The sequence below is a fragment of the Stegostoma tigrinum genome, chromosome 10 (genome assembly GCF_030684315.1).
Source record: "Stegostoma tigrinum isolate sSteTig4 chromosome 10, sSteTig4.hap1, whole genome shotgun sequence".
In the NCBI taxonomy this organism is placed as follows: Eukaryota; Metazoa; Chordata; class Chondrichthyes; order Orectolobiformes; family Stegostomatidae; genus Stegostoma; species Stegostoma tigrinum.
Genome location: NC_081363.1, coordinates 65,378,928 through 65,400,499, shown reverse-complemented (window position 1 = coordinate 65,400,499; position 21,572 = coordinate 65,378,928).

Below are 21,572 nucleotides of genomic sequence, written 5' to 3'. Positions count from 1 at the left end.
CAGAGAGATTTACTAGGGCTTTTGTTTCAATGGAGGAATGGGCACCTAAGAGAGTTCAGATTCAAGGGAAGCAAAACTAGTCAATGGAAAAATGCAGACAAAGTAACAGCATGTATCAATTAGGATCAAAATAGAGTATATGGTTGAATTAAAGCCACCAACATTTGCAAACATTTGAATGAACAATTGGAGGTACATGGATATAATTTCATTGCTATTTCAGTTGTAGCTACAGGGTGACAAAGATTAGGAACTGAATACAAAAGGACATTCTTGATTTAAGAGAAACAGACAAAAAAGAAAATGCAGTGGAGACACGCTCGTAATAAAGGATGATATTGGTATATTCATAAAAGCAGATCACTGATTGATGAATCAAGGTGTCGACTCAATTTGGCTAGATCTAAGAAGTAGCAAAGGGAAGTAAAAATTAATGGGAGTTATGTATGGGACTCTAAGCTGTCACACTAATGTTATGTGTTCTATAATTCAGGAAATTAGAAATTAGTGTAACTGTACAGATAGTTCTCCGAGAACACAATAGTTGTGTTCTTGTTAAATTAGATTAGATTCCCTACAGTGTGGAAACAGGCCCTTCGGCCCAACAAGCCCACACTACCTCTTGCAGCATCCCACCCAGACCCATCCCCCTATAACCCACACATCCCTCAACACTACGGGCAATTTAGCATGGCTGATCCACCTAGCCTGCTCATCTTTGGACTGTGGGAGGAAACTGGAGCACCCAGAGAAAACTCACGCAGACACAGGGAGAATGTGCAAACTCTGCACAGACACTTGCCCGAGGCTGGCATCGAACGCGGGTCCCTGATGCTGTGAGGCTGCAGTGCTAACCACTGAGCCACCGTGCTGCCCCATTGTGTGACCTAATGCTATAGAAAATCACGATTTTGTACAGTAGAAAGTTAACGTTATCCAAACAGTGTCCACTATTCATTAATTTTTGTTATAGCCAATTTGTGTTTAATGAAACACGTGTTGTAGAAAAAATGCCTATAAAAATGGGTGACTTCAACTTGCTTATTGACTGTGTTAAGCAGCAGCAATGCTGTCGACGATTGCTTCCTGGAGCGTATATGAGGTAGACTTCTGGAACAGTATATTGAGGGCCCAACTAGTGATTGGGCTATTTTGCATTTAGTGTTATATAATGAGAAAGGGCTAATTAGTAGCCGAGCTGCAAAAGGAGCTTTGGGGAAGTAGTGATTATAACATGAAAGAATTTTACATGAAGTTTGAATGTGGTGTGGCTCATTCTAACACTAGGGTCTGAAATCTGAGCGAAGGAAACAATGAGAACATGAGGAGCAATTTGGCTAATATAGCTTGAAAACACACTAAAAGATTTGATGGTAGATTTGTAATGGCTAGTATTTAAAGAATGACTACAATGTTGCCAATAAGTATCCATTCCTATAAAGCACAAGTACTCAAAAGGGAAGGTGAGTCAACAATGCTGAAAGAATAAAGGTTAGATCAAAAGTAGTACCATATAAGAATATGAGAAAAAGTGATAATCTTAAGGATTGGAACCATTTATGACTTACCAAAGGAAGGACAAGAGACTGATAAAGCATAGCAAAAGAAATTATGAACATAAGCAAGAAAGAACTTAAAAAGTGCACTGTAAAAGTTTCAATTGATATGTGGCTAGAAAATAGTTAGCAAGGACATAATGTGGGTCCATTATAGTTGGGAAAAGGAAAATTTATAATAGAGAACAGAGAAGCTAAACAGTCGCTTTGTATTTGTCTTCATGAAAGAAGATACAGAGAATGTCTCACAAATACTCAGTGGCCAAGGGACCAGTGTAAGGAACAGAAAATAGTTGGCAGGAAGAGGTATTTTCCCATTGAGTCTTCTCGTTCGTACAACATGATCATGTCTGATACTTTATTTCAATGCCATACTCTGATTTTCTCCCCATTCTCCATGGTACTTTGATGTCTGGAAATCTATTTATTTCTTTTTTCAAAATATATTCAGTGACCTGGCCTTTACATACCGTAATAGAGACTTCCACAGAATAACTACCCTCTGAGAGAAAAAAAAATTCTCCTCAGCTCAATCCTAAATGGTCCACCCAGCATCCTGACGACATGACCCCCTTTCTGACCAACAGAAAAGGTCCATTATCCTTGCATTCAGCCTGATTGGCCCTGTTAGTTTATTTTACATATTTCAATGAGATTCTCTTTCAGCCTTCTAAACTTCAGGGAAAACTGGCCTGTTAACCTAATTTCTCCTCATTTGACAAGCCTGCTCTTCCAGGAATCAGTCTTATGAAACTTCACCCAATTCTTTCTGTGGAAAGTATATTTTGCTTCGATAAGGAGACCAAACTCTCCATGATGTTTCAGCTGACGTCTCACTAGGGCTCTGTTTAGCTGTAATAAGTCTTCCTTGTTCCCGTACTTGGATCCTTTCACAATAAAGGCCAACATACCATTTGACTTGTTAACTGCTTGCTGCACCTGCATGATTGGTGTACAAGGACAACCAAATCTCCTCTTAAATCAACATTTTCTAAATTATCACTGTTTAAGCAAAACTCTGCCATTCCGTTTCTCTTAACTTCACACTTATCCACATCATATCGCTTCTGCCTTGTATTTACCCACTCACTCAACTTGTTTAAATTGCCTTGAAGCCTCTTTATGACCATCTTACCCCTCCCAATTCCTTCTGGTTTTGTGTTATCAGCAAACTTGAAGATATTACGTTTAATTCCCTCATCCAAATCATTGATAAATATTGTGAATATCCATGTCCCAAGCACTGACCTCTGTTGTATGCCTCTAGATATTTCTTTTCATTCTTTCACTCTGCAAAAGACCCATTTATTTCCACCTTTTATTTCCTGTCCTCTAATCAGTTCTCAAAACATTCCAATATTTACATCCAATTCCATGTGCTTTGATTTGCACACTCTTATCAAACACTTTTTGAAAATCCAAATATGTCATATCCACTGTTCTCCTTTACCTGTTCTACAAGCTGTGTTCTTTGAAAATTTACAGCAGATTTGTCGACCATGACCGATCTTCTATAATGGATGGGAGGAGCATGGAAGGTGAGGACTTTCAGACAGACTGTCAACATCATGAAGAAAAGCAGGAGAGGTGAGACGGAGGCAGATAAATCAACAGGAGAGTTGTGTGGGACTCAGGAGAGGAAGTAAGGTTAAAAGGAGCAGTAAAAATGGAGAGGTCCCAGAAGCAGATAGGACAGCGGGAGATCTGTATGAGACTCAGGAATGGGAACAGTGAGAGCTAAGAGAGCCTAGAAACAGATAGGATGGTGGGAGAGCTGCTTCAATGAAATCAAAGTGAGATGTCACCTGAGAGCAGGTAGGTAATCACTGGGGTATTTCTCTTTTGCTTCTTGTTTAAAACCAAAACACAGTTTAAAAAGTCACAATAATAATTAATACTTTAGAACTTCAAAACTAAATTTGAGTTGTTATTCTGGTTGTTTGTCTGACAGAATCAAAAATTAAGACTTTTTCTAATTTATATTTAGATAGATTTAAGGCAAAAGCCCATAATCTATTTACTGAAGACATGTCTGGGGAGTTTAATCCTTCATTTGCAAATCTTGCACTAAGTGGGAAATCATCAACGCTTCTGGAAGTTTGAATGACGATGTGAGCAGATGGTGATACTGGCTAGAGTAGCTCAAGATCTAGGTTTTGGAACTTGAGAAGCTGCTGGAGGCAGTATGGGGGATTCATGAGACTGAGAGGTTTGTGGATAACACATTTGTGGATGACACGGTCAATCCAAAGATTAAGAACGTACAGGTAGAGTGAGACTGTGTGACCACCAGACAGAAAAAGGGGAGGAGGGCAGGTAGTGAGGGATTCCCACAAGCACATCTTGCTTGCAAACTAACTTTCAGCCATGAAAAACAGTAAGAATTACAGTCCCTATGTGGAGGTGAGCCAGGACTGAGGACCTGAACACAATGGGTTGTTCAGTTACGCTGAAGGGGGAGGGGAATAGACAGGCATCTCTGTGGCAGTAGATCTGATTCCAGGATGGTTGCTTGCCTCCTAGGTGTGCTAAGGTTAAGAATATCATAGAAGGGCCAGAAGGCTTTCTGAAGGGGCAGGGTAAGCAGTCAGAGGTTTGGGACTAACGGCATGGGAAGAAAGAGAAATGATGTCCTGCAAACAAATTGTAGGGAGTTAGGTAGGAAATTGAAAAGGAGAATTTCAAAAATAGTATTCTCTGGATTATTCTCCACAGCATGCAGTGAGTATAGGAATCAAAGAAGGGGGCACAGTAGCTCAGTGATTAGCCAGGGACCTGGAGTTGATTCCAGCCTTAGGCCACTGTCTGTGTTTGCACATTCTCCCTCTGTCTGCATGTATTTCCTTTGGATGTTCTGGTTTCCTCTCACAGTACGAGGATGTGCAGGTTAGGTGGACTGACCATGCTAAATTACCCATAGTGTCGAGGGATATGCAGGCTAGGAGGATTAGCTATGGTAAATGTGCAATTGTAGGGATAGATAGGGGAATGGATCTGGGCAGGATGTTCATTGGCAGGCCAGTGTGCGCCCAATAGGTTGAAAGACCTGCTTCCACATTGTAGGGATTCATATGATTGTGTCACTGAAGAGGTGGTGCAGGAGTAAGGCTTCAGATATTTGAGGCATCAGGATCATTTCTGGGGCAGGTGGGACCTGTACAATTTGGAAAGAATACATCTAAACAGGGAATGGGACCAACATTCTTACAGGGAGATTTGCTGTTGGACTTGAACTAGATTGGCAGTGGGATGGTTTCGTGACAAGTAGTTAAGAGGGGAGAGCAACTGAAATTGAATTAAAAATTAAACGTGAAGAAGTGAACCTGGAAGGTAGAAGGAACACAGGATAGAGAGGAAAGTGAGTTTAGCAAGACTTACTGGAATATATTTCAGGGTAAGGAGCCTAAGAACTAAGACAATGAGGTGAGGTCACAGTTTGGCACATGGGAGTAAGACATTAAAGCTATGACTGAGGCCTGGCTGAAAGCTGGGCAGGATCGGCAACTCGTTGTCCCTGACAAGATAAGAGATGGTTAAAATGGAATTGCAAGACTGATCCAGGAATCAATTATAGCAGCAAGGTTGGCTAATCTCATTTAAGGATGATCAAACGAGGCTATACAGGTGCAAGTAAAAACCACTAAAGGAACAAACACTGTTGGGAGTGTAATGTAGGTCCCAAAACAGTCAAACAGAGATAGGGGATCAAATATGTACTGACATCAGAAAAGTGTTAGAATAATAAGGCAGTAATAGTAGAGGATTTTAATTGCCCAAATTTTAACGAGAATGATTTTAGTGAGCAAGGTGAGAAGGGATCAAAATTTTCCTGCATCCAAGGGAAACTTTGAAGCCAGGATGGAGAAAGTCAAAAAAGGGAGGGGCCAGTTCAAGATTTAATATTTGGAAAGGATCCCAGGGAGGCGGAAGCCATATCAGTTTGGAAGCATTTTGGAGATAGCGACTACAACAGTTAAGCTTAGCACTGTCATGTTAAAGGATGTGAAAGGGCTAGGAATAAAAGTTCTGAACTGGGGAAAAGCTAATTTCACAAAGATAAAAAGATACAAGTTTGCATAAGGAAGCAACTAGTTGCAAATAAAACTTTGACAGAACAGTGGCAGGCATTCAAAGAACATAGAACAGTGCAGCACAAGAGCAGGCCCATGATGTTATTCTAGATTAATTCCATTTGTCTGCACACGGTTCATATGCCTTTGTTGTCTGCCTGTTCACATGTCTGTCCAAATGTCTCTTAAACTTTACTAACGTGTCTGATTCAACCAACTCACCTGGAAGTGTGTTCCAGGCCACTGCTAATCTCTGCGTAAAAAGTGTTTATCACACATCACCTCCAAATTTTCTCCCTGTCACCTCAGACCTATGCCCCTAGTAGTTTACATTTCCACCTTTGAAAAGGACTCTGACTATTCACCCTATCCATGCCTTTCATAATTTTATATAATTCTATCAGGTTACCCCTTAGCCTCTGATGCTGTAGCGGAAACAAATCCAAGTTTATCCAACATCTCCTCCATGGGTAGTACACTACAATCCAGGCAATGTACTGGTAAGCCTCTTCTGCACTGTCTCCTAAGCCTCCACATCCTTTTTATATTGTGATGACCAGAACTGTGCATAGTACTCCAAACATGGCCTTACCAAAGTCTTACACAGTTGCAGCGTGATTCGCCAACCTTTATACTCATTGCCCCACTGACGAAGGAAGCTTGCTATTTGCTTCTTTACCACCTTATCCACTTGTGTTGCCACTTTCAGGGAGCTATGGACTTGAATCACAGGATCCCTCTATGTTTCAATATTCCTAAGGATCTGGCCATTTATAAGTTTCAAAATGCAAAACATCACACTCGTCCAAATTAAACTCCTTCTCCACCAACCTTTCCAACTGATCTATACGCTGCTGCACCCTTTGATATTCTTCCTCACTGACCACAACTCCAGCAATTTTTGTATCATCTGCAAACTTACTATTCAGACCATCAACATTTTAACCAAATCATTCATACATATATTACGTGAGCACAGAGGTCCCAGCACTGGCTCACTGGTAAAACACCGGTGGTAACAGACCCTCAGTCAGAAAAACACCCCTCCACAAATACCCTCTGTATTTTATGGCCAAGTCATTTTTGTATCCAACTTGCTACCTCATCACGAATTTTAAGCGATTTGATCTTCTGGACCAGCCTGCCATGAGGGACCTTATCAAATGCTTTAGTAAAGTGCATGTAGACAATATGGCCTTAACCCCATCAATCATCTTTGTCATTTCCTCGAAAAACTCAGTCAAGTTTTGGGACAAGACCTCCCCTGCTTACAATCATGCTGACTATCTCTAACAAGTTCATTCCTCTCAAAATTCAAGTAAATCCTGTCCCTCAGCATCTTGTCCAGTAATTTCCCTACCACTGATGTAAGGCTTACTGGCCCATAATTTCCTGGATTCAAGCGCTTCATCAACAAAGGAACAGCATTGACTATTCTCCAGGCTTCTGGGACCTTGTGTGTGGCTACAGAGGATACAAAGATCTCTGTCAAGCCCCAGCAATCTCCTCCCTTGCCTCCTTTAGTATCCTGGGATAGATCCCGTTAGGTTCTAGAGACTTATTTACTCAATATATTTCAAGTCTCCCAGCATCTCCTCCTCCTTAATATCGACATGCCCCAGAACATGAATGTACGCCTCCCTAGCTTTATCATCATCCTTGGTAAATACTGATGAGAAGTACTCATTAAGGACCTCAGCCATCTCCTCTGGCTCAACACATAAAGTCTGTCTTAAGTCTTTAAGTGGACCAACTCTTTCCCTAGTTACCCTCTTGATCCTAATGTATGAATAAAAAGCCCTGCTTTTCTCCTTAATCCTATTTGCCAAGGGCATTTCATGATCCTTTTTAGACATTCTAATTTCTTTTTTAATTTCTTTCCTACTTCCTTTATACCTTTCAAGGACCTTGTTTGATTTCTGTTTCCTAAGCAATACATATGCTTCCTTTTTCTTTTAACATTTCTTGTCATTCAAAGAGCTTAAAGCTTGCAAGCCTTATCTGTCACCCTTACAGGAACATGCTGCTCAGAAATCCTGGTCAACTGGCATGTCAGATGTGGATTTACATAGCTGCTCCCAATCCAAATGAAGGAGGAAATAACAAGAATACAGGGCAGCTAAGTTCCAATAAAGACAAAAGATAGGACCACGAATGGAGAAACCTGGATGTCAAGGAGCATAAAGATTAGCGGTAAGAGAAAAAGAGTAGTCTATGGCAGGTACTGAAGGGTCAATGCACAGAGACCATAGAAGACTGTGGGTGGCATGGTGGCTCAGTTGTCAGCCCTGCTGCCTTACAGCACCAGGGGCCTGGGTTCAATTCCATGTTTGGGCGACTGTCTGTGTGGAGTTTGTGTATTCTCTGTATGTCTGCGGGTTTCCTCCAGGTGCTCCAGTTTCCTCCCACAGTCTGAAAATTAGGTGGTTTGCCCATGCTAAACTGCCTAGTGCCCAGGGGTGTGCAGAGTTCGCCATAGGGAATACAGGGTAGTGGGGTGAATCTGAGTGGGATGCTCTTTGGAGGGTTGATTTGGACTTGATAGGCCAAGTGGCCTACTTCTACACTGTGCTTCTATGAAAAAGTGCAGGTGGGCAATCTTAAAAAAGGAAATTAGGGAAGAGAGTTTATGGGAAAGCATTTGAGGCTAGAATAATGGAAATCCAAACGGCTTTTTAAATTCTATAAAGAGAATGAGAATAATTAGGGAATTAAGATTGGTGGAGTAGCAGATAGTGAAGGGGATTGTCGGAGTATGCAGCAGAATATAGATAGATTGGAGAGTTGGGCAGAGAAATGGCAGATGGAGTTCAATCCAGGCAAATGCGAGGTGATGCATTTTGGAAAATCCAATCCAAGAGCGAACTATACAGTAAATGGAAAAGCCCTAGGGAAAATTGATGCACAGAAAGATCTGGGTGTTCAGGTCCACTGTACCCTGAAGGTGGCAATGCAGGTGGATAGAGTGGTCAAAAAGGCATACAGCATGCTTTCATTCATCGGACAGGGTATTGAGTACAAGAGTTGGCAGATCATGTTACAGTTGTATAGGACTTTGGTTTGACTACTTTTGGAATACTGCGACAGTTCTGCTTGCTACATTACCAAAAGGATGGAATGCTTTGGAGAGGGTGCAGAGGAGGTTCACCAGGATGTTGCCTGGTATGGAGGTTGCTAGTTATGAAGAGAGGTTGAGTAGATTAGGATTATTCACATTAGAAAGACATAAATTGAGGGGGGACCTGATTGAGGTCTACAAAATCATGAAGAGTATAGACAGGGTAGATAGCAAGAGGCTTTTTCCCAGAGTGGGGGACTCAATTACTAGGGGTCACAATTTCAAAGTGAGAGGGGAAAGGTTTAAGGGAGATATGCACAGAAAGTTCTTTATATAGAGGGTGGTGGGTGCCTGGAACACGTTGCCACCGGAAGTGGTAGAGGCAGGCATGATACCATCACTTAAGGTGTATCTAGACAGATACGTGAATGGGCAGGGAGCAGAGGGATACAGATCCTTGGAAACTAGGCGGCAGGTTTAGATAGAGGATCTGGATCAGCACAGGCTTGGAGGGCTGAAGGGCCTGTTCCTGTGCTGTAATTTTCTTTGTTCTTTGAAACAGTAAGGCCCATTGGGCACCATTAAGGTAATCTGTGAACACATGGGTGCACTCCTTGACAAATACTTTGCCTGCATGGCCTTTGCTTTTCACAAAGGAAAAGATAATGCAGATATAACCATCAGGCTGGAGGACTGTAAATGATCACAAAAAATCATAGTGGGAGAGGAGGTACTATTGAGCTTAACAGCCTCAAAATTGGATAAATTCACAAATCCGAATGAGATGTAACCTACTCTATCGCGGGATGCAAGGAAGGACATATCAGAGTCCTGCTAGTAACTTCCAGATCCTCTTTGGCCACAACTGAAATGGCAGAAGATGGGAAGACTGCTAATGTTGTGCTATTGCTAAAGATAGGAACAGGTGTGGCATGGTGGCTGAGTGGTTAGCACTGCTGCCTCGCACTACCAGGGAACCCAGGTTCAATTCCGGCCTCAGACGACTGTCTGTATAGAGTTTGTGTGGTCTCCCATGGTCTAAAGATGTACAGGTTGGATGGGTTGGCTATGCTAAATTGCCCAGAGCCTCTAGGGTAAGAAATGCAAGGACACGGTACAGGGTAGGTCTGGGTGGGATGCATTTCAGAGAATTGGTGTAACTTGATGGGTCAAATGGCCTGCTTCCCCATTGTATGGATGTTATGATTCTATGGTTTCATTAGGAAAATACAGGCCGGCCAATCTAATCTCAGTGGTAGAGTGGTTACTAGAAGAATTCTAAGTGTCAGGACAAATCAGCACCTGTGGTGACACAGATTAATCATTAAGGATTGGATAAGGGAAGCTTGAAATAGACAGATTTAATCAAATATTTTGAAGAGGTAACTAGAAATGTTGATGAAGTCAAAATGAAGCTGAGCAAGGCTTTTTTTAAGGTCGTTCATGGAAGACTAGTCAAGCAAGTAAAAACCCATGAGATCCAATACAATGTGGCAGATTGGATCCAAAATTGGCTGAAAGATAGGAAGCAGAGGATGATGGTTCTATGATAGGATATCTATTTCCAATGAAATTCTGCAGTGCTCAGTGCTGGCACTCTTGCTGCTTGTGGTGTATTTTAATAATTTGGGCTAAAATGCAGGGATGTTATCAAGAAGTTTGGGGATGATAGAAATTCTGTAAGATGGTAAATAGTGACAAGAATAGTCTTAAACTGCAGGACGATATGTATAGACTAGTCAGCTTGACAGAGCAATGGCAAATATAATTCACCCTGGAAAAGTGAGAGGTAATGCATGTAGCGCGGGCCAACAATGAATGGTATGATCTTGGATAGCACTAAAGATCAGAGGGATCTTTGCGAGTATATCCACAGATCCCTGAAGTAGGGCGGGTAGATAAGGTAGTTATGAAGTCGTATGAATATTCGTCTTTATTTTCTACAACAGAGAATACAAGAGCAGGGAGAAAGTGCTAGAACTGTATAAAACACTGGTTAGACTAAAATGGGAGTTGTGTATTTAGTTCTGGTCACCGCATCGTAGGAAGGATGTGATTACAGTAGAGAGCATGCAAAGGAGATTTACTAGGATGCTGCCTGGGCTGTAGGGCCTGAGCTATGAGGAAGGATTGGATAAGCTGGGTTTGTTTTTCTTCGAGAAGTGAAGGTTAGAGTAACCCTGATAGAGGTATATCAGATTATGAGGGGCTTTGATGGAGTTGATACGAAGGCACTTCTTTCATTAATAGAGAGCTCAATAACCTGAGGGTGTAGATTCAATATAAGAAATAGAAGGCTAACTGGGCAGTTGTGAAGAAATCTTTTCACACAGAGTCTGGAACTTATTGACTGAGAGGTTGGTTGAGTCAAAAATTCCTGTTATATTTAGATGTTTACTTGTGTTGCCACAACCTCTAGAATAATGGTCTAAGAGCTGGAAAATGAAATTAGCATGGTCAGATCTTTGTTGGCCAGAATGGGCACGATGCTTATTCTTGTGTTGTAAATGTCTGAGCTTACATCCATTTTGACCTTGTCTTATCCCATTTGTACTTTCTAAGTATGCAGTTATTATATTCTTTTCCTACTGCTGATGTTAGGACCTACATTTGCCTTCACCAAACATTTCCTTGTTATGTACATAAAAGAGAATCTTACAGTCCACCTTTATGTTCCTTGCAAGCTTATGCTCATACTTTATTTTCCCACTCTTAGTTAACCTCTTGGTCTTCCTCTGTGAAATTGAAACTAGTCTCCATTCTCAGGCATGCTATTCTTATACGACTCCTTATGAATCTAATATTATCCTTACTTCTTTTTTGTGAGCCACAGTTGAGAAAAGAATGTAAAATGGTTGCATTGCATCCATTTGTTACTTAAATAAAAGCCATTATCTATCCACCATTTGGCCTTTTAATGAAGATACCCAATCTATCACACCACTCCTTAAAAGTCATATTTTCTTTTGCTTAGATTCAGGACACTAGCTTCAACTTGGTCCACTTCACTTTCTACCTGAATGAAGAATTTTGATCACTCTTCCCCAAAAGACCCTGCACAATATGTAAAATTAACCCTTCTAATTTCATAATATCTTTCAAGACTGTTCCAAAATTGGTCTAAATAGCCATCTTGTACACATACCAGAAATTCATCCATCACTGTGTTACTGCAAACATATTTTGTTCAACCAAGATGCAGAATAAAGTCATCCATGGTTACTGTTATACCCATGTTACATTGTTACAACACAGAGACAAGCTGGCAAACCCAATCAGCCTCGGTATTAGTAACACAGTATAATTAAAACCTTTAAAAACCCCAAAATTGACACCAAAGATTCCTAATCAAACTTTTGAAGAACCAATCTAAGTAATCAATTCCAGACACTGCTTTGTATCTTGAACAAAAGGCTTAGCAATCCATGAATAATATAATAATGTCAACAGCACAAAAAATGTTAAAATCAGGTAAAAATGATGTTATGAATGAACAGTTTGAAAAGAATAGCAAAATTGAGTGGAATCAACTTGGAATACTGGAAGGGAGATTATGCTTGATAAACATGTTGGTATTTTTCCAGGGTGTTACATACAGCACAGACAAAGGAGAAAACCAATGGATATGGTGCACTTATATTTTTCAAAGTTTTTTGAAAGGCCCCACAAAAAAGATTAGTAAATAAACTTAAAGCGTAAGGGATTAAGGTGAATGTATAAGTATGGATTAAGAATTGGTTAATAGAGATGAAACAGAGAGTAGGAATAAACCCATTTCTGAAGAAGGTCCCGACCAGAAACATCAGGCTTTCCTGCTCCTCTGATGCTGCTTGGCCTGCTGTGTTCATCCAGCTCCACACCGTGTTATCTTAGTAGGAATAAAGTGATCATTCTCAGGCTGTTAGTAGTGAGTACTACAAGCATCATTGCGAGCTTCACAACTGTTCACAATCAGTGTAAATGATTTAAATGTGGGGATCCATTATAATATTTCCAAATTTGCTGATGACACCAAAATGAGTGAAAACATAAGTGTGGTAGTTATAAGAGGCCTTCAAGTGGACTTAGGAAGGCTAAGTTAATGGGCTACAACATGCAGATTAATTTAAATTTAAGCACAAAGAACAAAGAACAATACAGCACTGGAACAGACCCTTTCGGACACAAAACCTGGCAGATGATGCTGCATCTACATGGTCCATACGCCTATATTCCAAGTCTATTCAAGTATCTGTCAAGATGCCTCTCCAATGTTGCAACTGTATCTGCCTCTGCCTCCTCCTCTGGCAGCACATTCCAAGCACTTACCACCCTCTGTGCAAAGACTTGCCTCTCACATCTCACAGTGTCATAGTGTTGTACAGCACAGAAATAGACCCTTTGGTCCAACTCTCCATGCTTAACACATAACCTAAATTCACCTATCCCCATTTTCCGGCAATTGGTCCATATCACCCTAAAATCTTCCTATTCATATACTCGTCCAGATGCACTTTAAAGTTGTTATTGTTCTAGCCTCCGCTATTTCCTCAGGTAGCTTGTCCCAGACAGTCACTAGCCACTGCATGAAAAAGTTGCCCTTAGGACCCTTTTAAATCTTTCTTCTCTCATCGAAAACTTATGCCTTCTAGTTTTGGATTCCCCTATCCCAGGGAAAAGACCTTGTCTATTCACCACATGTATGTGCCTCATGATTTTGTAAACCTCTATAAGATCACCCCTTAGTCTCCGATGCTCCAGTCCTAGCCTGTTCAGCCTCTCCCTAAAGCTCAAAACTTCTAAACCTGACAATATCCTTTTAAATCATTTCTGAATCTTTTCAGGTTTCACAACATCCTTCCTATAGCAGAGAGACCAGAATTACACACAGTATTCCAAAAGTGGCCTAACCAATTCCCTGTATAGGCCACAACATGACCTCCCAACTCCTACACTCAATACACTGACGAATAAAGGCCTTGAGACCTTTCCCTTTACCCTGGATCCGATGTTCCCTCATAACTGACATTTCTACTGTTGAAGAAAAAGGCTCGGACTACCTATTCTATTCCTGTCACTTATGATTTTGTAAACTTCTACCAGGTCACCCTTCAGTCTCAAATGTTCAATTGAAAGCAAACCAATTTTGTTCTCTTCATAGCTAATATCCCCAAACCAGGCAAAATCCTGGTAAATATTTTTGGTACCCTCTTCAAAGTCTCTGCATCCTTCTGGTAGTCTGGCAATCAGATATACACACCAAATTCTATGTCTGGCCAAGCTGAAGTTGTATATAGCTGCCAGATGGCTTGCCAATTTTGTACTGTATGCTTCAACTGACGAAGGTAGGTATGCCATATGCCTTCTTGACTACATTATCCACTTGTGTTGTCACATTCAGGGAATGCAAGTGTGAAATTATTCACTTCACCAGGAAAAAACAGAAGGCCAGAATACTTTTTTTAAATGATGTGAGGTTGGGCAATGCCAGTATCCTAAGGAATTTAGGTATCCTTTCTGAGAGCCCTGTGCTGGCACGCTGGTACAGCAAGCAATTAGAAAGACAAATAATGTGGTGGCATTCATGTCAAGGTGACATGGGTCCAGAAGTAAAGGTGCCTTGTTGCAGCTAAATAGCATTGTGGTGAGACCAAATTTGGATTATGCACTGTTTTGGTCCCTTTACCTAATAAGGGATACATATTCTATAGAGGAAGTGCATGGAGGTGCACCAGATCAATCCCTTGAATGGCAGGATTGTCTTATGAAGAGATGGCACCTATGTTCTCTACAGATTCGAATGAGGGTTGACTTCATTTAAAATTCAAGAATTCTTACAGCGTATGACAGGGTAGATGTAGAAAGGCCGTCTTCCTCGCTGGAGCTTCTAGAAACAGGAGACATTATCTCATAATAAGGGATGATCATTTAAGGCTGAAATGAAGAGGAATTTCTTCATTCCAGAAGTGGTGAATGTTTGCAATTTTCTACCTCAGGTAGCTGTAGAAGATTAATCATTGGCCATGTTCAAGTCAAAAATCAATAGATTTCTGCAGACTAATGACATTGAAGGATATGGAGACAGAGTGGGAAGATGACACTGAGGTAGGTGGTCAACTATTATCTAGAATGGCAGAGAATCCTTAGTGGGCTGAATGGCTGACTAGTGTTCCTTTGTTTCTGTGGGACTGGGATAGGAAGAAAACGAGCAACTGGGACAGAGTAACTTATGTTTGCCAGGTGATGGAGACAGGAAGGAAAAACTTGCCAGGGGAGGATTGAAAAATTGAGATGGTCGTAAAGAGAAAACTGGGAGAAAGAGACATACACTGGGACAGAGGTACAGATTGGGATTGTGGATGGGAGAGAGGGGCACATCAGGATAGAGACATAGACTGGGATAGAGAGATAGAGACACTGGGATAGAGAGAATGATAGACTAGGACAGAGTGGGAGGCATTTAGATAGAGAGGGAGAGAATGGGATAGAGAGAGTGGCAAGAGAGACACTAGAATAGAGAGAGAGACTGGATGGGGTAGGGGCTACTTGGATAGAAAGTGACAGTAGAACAGAAGGAGAGACTGCAATGGAGGGAGCAGTAGTAATACTAGATTTGAGGGAACTGAGAGACTGGGGAGGCAGAGAGGCTGGGGTTATGGGACAGCCTGAGCTCAAGTCTTTGACAGAGAGATGAACACTAGATTAGAGGATAGGGTAGAGGGAGAGACTAGGATTGAGGGATGGATTGATGGAAAGAGAGAGAGAGAAGAGAAATAAATTAACATTGAGTGGAGTGAGATATTTAAGGGAGACAGACTGAAATATAAGAAGAGACTGGCATGATAGGAAACTCTGCATGGATAGAGACTGAGATAGAGTGAGAGAGACTGGGATTCACTGTGTAATGTAAAATATGGGATTTATATGTGTAATGTTTAATGATATTTGGGATGAGTTTGGGCCTGCTCTTTGAATTAGTAACCGGTGTTTCTTTTCTGCATCTGAAGTTAATAAATAACTTATATCTACCAATGCAATTTATTTCAAAATATATTTTTGAAGCCTGGCTGTAGATTAAGTGGATTTGTGCATACATGGTTCAGCATGGCACATAATAGACCCTCCAAGTTTTGCTAGGGAGACCTTTTTTAAACTTAAGGGAAACACCATAACTCAGATAATTTTGGTTTAATTTTTAACTTTGAATAGTATTTTCTTCTTGTGAATATCTTGGAGCAGGATGGCTGTCTACAGTAGTGCTCATGAGAAAATAAGAATATTGTCAGTTAGGTCTTTAGAGAGAAGAATTCTTGTTAGTTCTAAACCAAATAAGAAGTCAGAAGATAGTAGGAGCTGCAGATGGTGTAGAATCTGAGATACCCTGCTCCTCTGATGCTGCTTGGCCTGCTGTGTTCATCCAGCTCTATACCTTGTTATCTAAGAAGTCAAAAGCCATTGTTTAAACTAAGGGCACTGAAATTGAAGTAAATGATAATTCCTGGAAGAAGCATTTGCAGTTCCAGTTTACCAATTGAAGTCCCAAGTGAATTAAACATACCAACGTGTTAGATATGGGGATCAAGGTGTGAATGTTGTATGATGATGTTTTGAGTACTGGAACTGAAGATAAGGCTTGGGTACTATAAGAAAAGTTTTGTGATGAATGGGATTATATTTTTACTGGGCCTTAAAACTTTTGAGTTTGTATTCTCAGTAGTTAGTCTGATTTACTTTATTTCATTATTGTTGTTGTAACAAACTTAAATTTTGTTGTGAAGACAACATCTGCATCATTTTCAGCTCATTGGTCAGTGACAGACACCACTTAGTTAAAACCAAAACAAGTATGACAGAGATAATGGGAACTGCAGATGCTGGAGAATCCAAGATAACAAAGTGTGAAGTTGGATGAACACAGTGAGCCAAGCAGCATCTCAGGAGCACAAAGGCTGACGTTTTGGGCCTAGACCCTTCATCTGATGGAGGGTCAAGGCCCGAAACGTCAGCGTTTGTGCTCCTGAGATGCTGCTTGGCCTGCTGTGTTCATCCAGCTTCACACTTTTGTTAACAAGTATGACAGAGAGACAGATACCTGTACTCAGAGTACATTTTTTACCCTTGCTATTCTCAGTGCTTCCTAAAAAAGTGATGTCAATCATTAAGGAGTATTGATTTATCAGTTGAGTGTGTGTGGGGGGGGGGTACGGGAGGCGTGGGGGGGCAATACTTTGCATTCAACAGGAGGGTTGCTTGGCTATGTTTTATCCTTTGACATGACGTATCATGGGGTTAGAGTCAATGTGGTGGATTCCCAGGAAAAGTCCCTCCTGACTACATATCATTGTGCTGCCACTTCTACTCAATCTGTCCTGTTGGTAGGACAGAACATACCCAGGGATGGTGCTGTTGGTGCCTGGAATATTGTCTGTTTGGTACCTTTCCATGGGTATGACTCTGCCAGGATGATGCTTTACTAGTAAGTGAGACAATTCTGCCAGTTATGGCACGAGCCCCAGATACTGGTTTGATACAACTGAGTGGCCTGCAGGGCCAGCTCAGAGGACAGTTAAGAGTCAACCACATTGCTGTGGGTCTGGAGTCATATGTAAGCCAGAGCAGGTAACAATGGCAGATTGCCTTCCCCGAAGGACATCAGGGAATCAGATGGGATTTTACAGCAATGGACAATGGTTTCAAAGCCAACTATTGACTTTTTTTTTACTCTTTTTTCAAATTCGAAATCCACAATTGGCCTTGGAATGAGTTTTGAAACCATGCAGAGTGCCTTGTGTCTTCTGCACAGTTGCCCAGGCTAGTGTGAGTTTTCAGATGGTTTATTGTTAGGAGACAGATTGTAAGCTGGGAGGCCTGTGCTCATTGCTTCAGTTATAGGACAACTCCGTTATGTGGCACTTGTGACAGACTTTCCCCTTCCAACATAACTTGTTCAGTGACCAAAAGAAGTGTGGTAGATGATTTTATCTAAACTCATGCAAGTTCTAAGGATGTATTCCCATCATTTCTCACAGATGGAATGACTCCAATTTATTGACAGTCAGGCAGCCAGGATAACTCCTCTCCTTATTCAGACCAGTTGGAACATAGGAACTAACGTCTCAGGATCATGTATGTTCCTTGGAGAGTGAGTAGGACCTTGGTTTAATGTTTCATTTTTTAAAAATCATCTCCAAGAGTGCAGCACTACTTCAGTACTGCCTTGGAATGTTAGTTTAGATTTTGTACTCGAGCGTCTGACTTATCTGTTGAACTCACAACCTTCCGACTGAGAAGTGAGAGAGCTGATCACTGAGCCACAGCTGATAGTTGTCCCATTCAGTCTGCATTTACCATTGGCAGCTGTCTGAGCAAAATTATGATGTGGTCCCGTTCTAAAAATGGACCGTAATTGACATCAGTGAAATGCAACAATTGTAAAAGCTCATGCTGGTTGGTTATTTCAAAGAGGGAAATAAATCTTATTGGTTGCTAAGACGGTCAATAAAATGCAAAGCAAATGCTAAAATATAAATCACATGGAAATAGCAATAGCTGCCTGTGGCATACCCAACCTCAGAGCAGTTTTCTTTCTATTCTTCTACTAATCTGAATGTCAGGACCATGTTGATACATTGGTCTACAGGGTTTGTTCTCACAGGCGTAGCAAGCACTGCTCAGCAGCCATTTAACAGACCTTCCATAAAGTTAAGCAGTGCTGCCTGCCAATTAGGTTAAAGAACTGGGTTGTGGGGCCGCTGATGGGGCAAAATTACTCTCTGGCAGAGATATTGAACCTTTTCCTGTAAGAGGCCACGTTTCTTATTTTTGCGTGTAAGAAGCTGCTGAACAAATTTCAGGAAGATAAGATTGGTTATAAGACTAATGTGAATCTAAAAAAATGTCAAAGCAATAAGTTAATAATTTTTTAAAAAGAGTAATTCATAAAAATGACCATTAAAAATTAGCAAACGCCAGAACTACTTTACCTTTCAACTTATGAAGTAGAGCTAGAGAGACAGACAGGCCACAAATCCTGATTACCAAAGAAGAATGTAGGACTAGGAAGTGCAAAGCAATCAGACACAACTGTCACTGACCTAGTGAGATAACATATGTAGAACTGGATGAACACAGCAGACTAAACAGCATCAGAGGAGCAGGAAAGCTGACGATTCGGTTCTAGAACCCATTTCTGAGGAAGGGTCTAGACCTGAAACATCTGCTGTCCTGCTCCTCTGATGCTGCTTGGCCTGCTGTGTTCATCCAGCTCTACACTTTGTTATCTCAGATTCTCCAGCATCTGCAGCACCTACCATCTCTGTCACTGACCTGGTGTTTGCTTCTGGTGGCGTGCACTTTAAGCTGGCCTTGATAGAAGCCCTTGAAAGGTAAAAGTTGAAATCAGCTCAGAGGTAGCATGACCCTGAAAAAGCTAAAGTCAGAGATAACACAGTGTGGAGCTGGAGGAACACAGCAGGCCAGGCAGCATCAGAGGAGCAGGAAAGTTGACGTGTCAGGTTAGGACCCTTCTTCAGAAATGGGAAGGGGGAAGGGAGCTCAGAAATAAATAGAGAGGAGGGATGGGGCTGGGGAAGGTAGGTGAGATGTTAATAGGTGAGTGCACGTAGGCAGTGGTGGGGATTGGGCAGTGAGGTAGAAGGGGAAGATAGGTGGGAGAGAAGATGTGCAGGTTGTGTCAGGTCAAGGAGGTGGGGATGAGAGGAAGGGTTGGACATGGGGTAAGGCCAGGGGTGAAGAGATTTTAAAACTGGTGAAATCCACGTTTAGGCCATCAGATTGTAGGCTCCTGAGTTGAAATATGAGGTGCTGTTCCTACAGTTTGCAGGTGGTGTCTTTGTGACACTGGAGGAGGCCCAGGATGGACATGTCACCCAGGGAGGAAGGGGTGTTAAAATAGTTGGCGACTGGAAGGTGTTGTTTGACATGCACAGAGCGCACATGCTCTGCAAAATGATGTGTACGTCTATGTTTGGTTTCACCAATATAGATGCATTGCTCCTTGGCCTTTTGGCTAAGATCGTTGAAGTCAGCCGGCCTGTTAGTGTCAGTTTTCCATTCTCCTGGCCTGAACAAAGAGCAGTATAGCACAGGAGAAGCCCCCTTGGCCAACCAAGCCTATGCTGACACATAGCACTTTTCTAAAATAAAAACCTTTTGCCTCTATCCCTTGCCTATTGATTAATCTATCAAGATGCCTCTCAAACTTTGCTATTGTAACTGCTTCTACCACTTCCTCTGATAGCACATTTCAGGCGCCCTCTGAGTAAAAACTTGCTTCTCACATATCCTTTAAACTTTTTACCGGGTGCTCAGGTTTCCTCCCACAGTCCAATGATAAGGAGGTGCCGGTGTTGAACTGGGGTGGACAAAGTCAGAAGTCAGACAACACCAGGTTATAGTCCAGTTGGTTTATTTCAAATCACAAGCTTTTGGAGGAACTGGGTTGTAGTGAACTGAGAAAGAAGAACACCGACACAGAATTTATAGGCAGAAAGATCAAGGGCAGAGAGATCAAAAGATCATACAAATGGAATGAGTGGAATGATGAATAACTATCTGCAGGTGACCAAGTGTGTTAGCCGTCGTGAATAAAGTGTCTACAGCTGAACAACAAGCGAAGGAATGACCTATAATCCAATTAAATGTGGCAAAGAGATAATCACAAAAGATTAAAAATAAGGGGCAGCACGGTGACTCAGTGGTTAACACTGCTGCCTCACAGCACCAGGAGCGAGGGTTCGATTCCACCCTTGGGTGACTGTCCGTGTGGAGTTTGCACATTCTCCCCGTGTCTGCATGAGTTTCCTCCGGGTGCTCCAGTTTCCTCCCACAGTCCAGCGATGTGCAGGCTATTTGGATTGGCCATGCTAAATAGCCCACATTGTTCAGGGATGTGTAGATTAGGTGGGTCATAGGGGGAATGAGTCTGGATGGGACACTCCGAGGGTCGGCATGGATTTGTTGGGCCGGTGTTTCTGCACTGTAGGGACTCTATGAAGGTGGTGCTGGAGACAAACAAAATGACTGGAATAACATGATAAGTAGAAGAGTCACATGCCAAGGGTCTAACCTATGTAATATGTAATCCAAAACTGTACAAACTAATTAAGGTAGAGAAATCAACAATTTATCAAGGTGATTGTGCCAAAACAGGACAGAAGCAAAACTTTACAGATACAGAACAATGTGGTGGGGACACATGTAGCACAACATGAACCCAAGATCATGGTTGAGGTTGTCTTCATGAGCATGGAACTTGTTTCTGCTTGGCAATTCTATGTTGCTGGGTATCTCAATGTCCACTTTTCAGACTCACACTCACAGACTTGCTCCAATGGACTCACTTTCAAAGACCCACTTGCTTACTTCCACAGACTCACTAATTCACCTGGTCCCATAAATTTCAGTCATTTTACTTTCCTGATGCTGTAACTCCACTTTCCCGTGTCAACTGTGGCATGCTCTGCCATCTTGGCTGCTGTGCTTCTTTGTGGGGCGAGTGGATGCTGGGTACATGCAACGGAGAGCATGGGAGTGCCTGGCTAAAATGGGGATGGTGTTGGATAAGAGAGAAAGCTTACCCTACCTATGTGAGCAAAAGAGAAACTATTCAACTTTATACTTGTTGCTGTTCTCTGATCAGGTGAAACTGTCAACAGCAAACTAAGGGGGCACATGGCTTGGGTTTGGAGGAGTAGCTCCATGAAGATCGGTCACTTCCACTTCTTTGCAGTTGGAACAGTGATTTCAAAGATCACATAGAGAGACATGATGGGCCAGGTCCTGCACAATGTTGAACAGGCCACCCCTACGATTGTCTGAGCATCAGGATTGACCAAGAGTTTTTCTTTTTTAATGGTAATGCTTAACTGAGTAAGGCAGAAAGAAGGA